Raw genomic sequence first — 2777 nt, forward strand, 5'->3', positions numbered from 1 at the left:
AACAGAGGCCCTAGAACAGCACAAAGGTTTCCATTAGGAGACATCAGCCTACTCTTAAGACCAATTGCTCATTTCCCACCCATAGACACTGGCTTCAGTTGCAGCCAAGAAAAATATCACATATTTAGTTGACATTTTAAGGAAAGAAATCTTTTCTTAAAACAAGCAAATAAATTAACAAAGAGCTTGTGCCCTAGGTTGGCACAGAATAGGGTCATCACCAGAGGAAATAGCCCCTTTGGACCATATTTTGCCTTCTCTTATCTTAGGTAAATGTGCTTAGTATGTTCCATTAACTAACAGACACTAGTTTGTCACCTGAATAAAGCTTTCCCCTAGGCAGCCCAGTGACTGGCTGTAAGTATTAAAGCTCCAGAAACTGGTTCTTGCCTGGGTTAAAACCCTTGCTATCTTTTTGAGCTTTTTATCTCCTGATCCCCCACCTAATCAAGTACAGCTGGAGAGCTCTTCCTCTAGGCTTGACATTTCTGGCAGGTAGGGCTAATTTAATTGTGCTTTCAGAACAGAATCTTAACCCTGTCCTGCTGTGGTTCAATGTGGAGTTTGCACACTTGGATGCACTCACTCTATATGTATGTATAATGTATATTCACAAGGATACCACCAACCATCCCTTTCTGATAGTAATGCTCCTCGTACTGTGTGTGTTAGTGGTCAGAACTTTGCTTCTCTTTTCTTGGGACACAATGATGATGGTTGTGTTGTTGTTTTTGGTGTCCTGCTCTTGTTGCGCCTTGTACTGCTTGGATGAAGAGCTGATGATTCTACACAATTCTGCCATTACACCTAGTATTTTATACCTTGTGCCTCTCACTGTCACCCCTTTGTAATCTGAGTCCCATGTAATCAGTGAAGAATTATGAGTAACTGCTTGGTGTGCTTGCAACTACACCTCTTTTCCAGGAACTCACTTACCTCAGTTCCTCTGCATCTCACGGTTGGGAGGAATGTGGTGAGTTTCCCTAGAATTTGCGCATGTATGTACAATTAAAAAAAGTACCAGAAGTGCTTCTGCAGAGTCCCCTTGCATGGATTCTTGTATTATGAACAAGTCTAGGGAGGTGATACTTCCGCTCTATGCAGCGTTGGTAAGGCCACAGCTGGAGTACTGCATTCAGTTTTGGGCGCAGCACTTCAAGAGGGATGCGGAAAACCAGAGGAGGGCTACTCAGATGGTTAGGGGCCTGGAGGTAAGGCACCATGTGGAGAGATTAAAGGACTTGGAGCTCTTCAGCCTCTGCAAGAGAAGGCTGAGAGGGGATTTGGTGGCCATCTACAAATTCATCAGAGAGGGACAGCAAGAAATAGGAGATGCTCTGTTTACCAGGGCACCCCTTGGAGTTACTGGAAACAACAGCCACAAACTGACAGAAAGCAGATTTAGATTAGACATCAGGACGAATTTCTTTATAGTAAGGGTTAGCAGAATCTGGAATGGGCTTCCAAGGGAGGTGGTGCTCTCCCCTACCTTTGAGGTCTTTAAGAGGAGACTGGACAAGCACCTGGCTAGGGTCACCTTACCCCAGTGCTCTTTCCTGCCCAGGGCAGGAGGTCAGGCTTGATGATCTGCTTAGGTTCCTTCTGACCCTAAACATCTATGAAACATAACATGTAACAAGTGCTTTTGGTGTTAGCAATGTCCTTGGTACATGCTTGATACTGTGGATATTGCACATGGGCTTAGAGTTGCACACTGATGTCTTTGTGGCTGAATGTTTGTGTGACCTTGCACATGGCAGGGCTACACAGCAGTTTGGACATTGCCAATTTGCTTTCAACTGCTTTGTGTGGTTTCTGAGCAGCCAGGGATATTATTAGTTGGTTCAGTAAAGCATGACCACACTATTGCTAGTAACAGGATGTAGAGACATAATGATTTCTTAGGAAGCTTCCCACTTTTCTCTGCAGCTTCTCTCCTTCTGACACTTACAGAGTCTCCTGCTGGCAGCCTGCATACCTTCAGATGTTTTCACACACTTCCTCATGTGCGAAGTGCCTTTCTCTTTAAAAACCCCTGCAAAGCTGGTGTCTGGTCCAAAGCCCATGAAGAGAGCAGTGTTGTAATTCAAGTCAGAGAGAACATCCAGTTCTAGCCATGTTAGTTATATTTTTCTCTTTCTGTAAACATACTGGGGATTTGTCTTCACTGCACAATACATAGCAGCACAAAGATACAGCCAAGCTAGCTCAGGTACCAGAAGCAGTGCAGCTCTGTTAGCATTAGAGCTCCATGTAGGTTAATATTCCTTCCTGAGAGAGGTACAGGCTATTGCAGTGGTTCTCAACCTTTTTTGTACCAGTACCCATTTGTAAGCATCAATGGCCAGTCCCAACCCAGTGTCCCTCATTCCTGACCCGCTACCCCCCCACCCTCAGGTCCCAGCCCACCAGTGCTGTCCATTTTATCAGAGAAAAAAAGGAGTCAGCAGCTAAGCTGCCCTGGGCTACAGGGGTTTTTGTTCCTGCCAGCAGCAAAATCAAGGGGGCTCCCCCAAAACAAGGCTGATATCCATAAAAAGGCTGGAGCATCTTTCAGCACTACTAGTCCAGTTCCAGTCCTGGCCAGAATCAGGTGACTTCAGAAACCAAGCAAGTTGGCAGCTGGCAGTACAGTGCAAGTTCTACATGCTGACCTGGGCGCGCAGCTAGAGAATACAGCATGTGACCTGCATGCAACAAAACCATCAACCCAAAGATGATGTCACCCAGCAAGGGTGCAGGGAAGGAGAGAGTACTTACTGCAGCTTCTGCCTCCT

The sequence above is a fragment of the Gavialis gangeticus genome, unplaced genomic scaffold (genome assembly GCF_001723915.1).
Source record: "Gavialis gangeticus isolate Ggan-Ray unplaced genomic scaffold, GavGan_comp1, whole genome shotgun sequence".
In the NCBI taxonomy this organism is placed as follows: domain Eukaryota; kingdom Metazoa; phylum Chordata; order Crocodylia; family Gavialidae; genus Gavialis; species Gavialis gangeticus.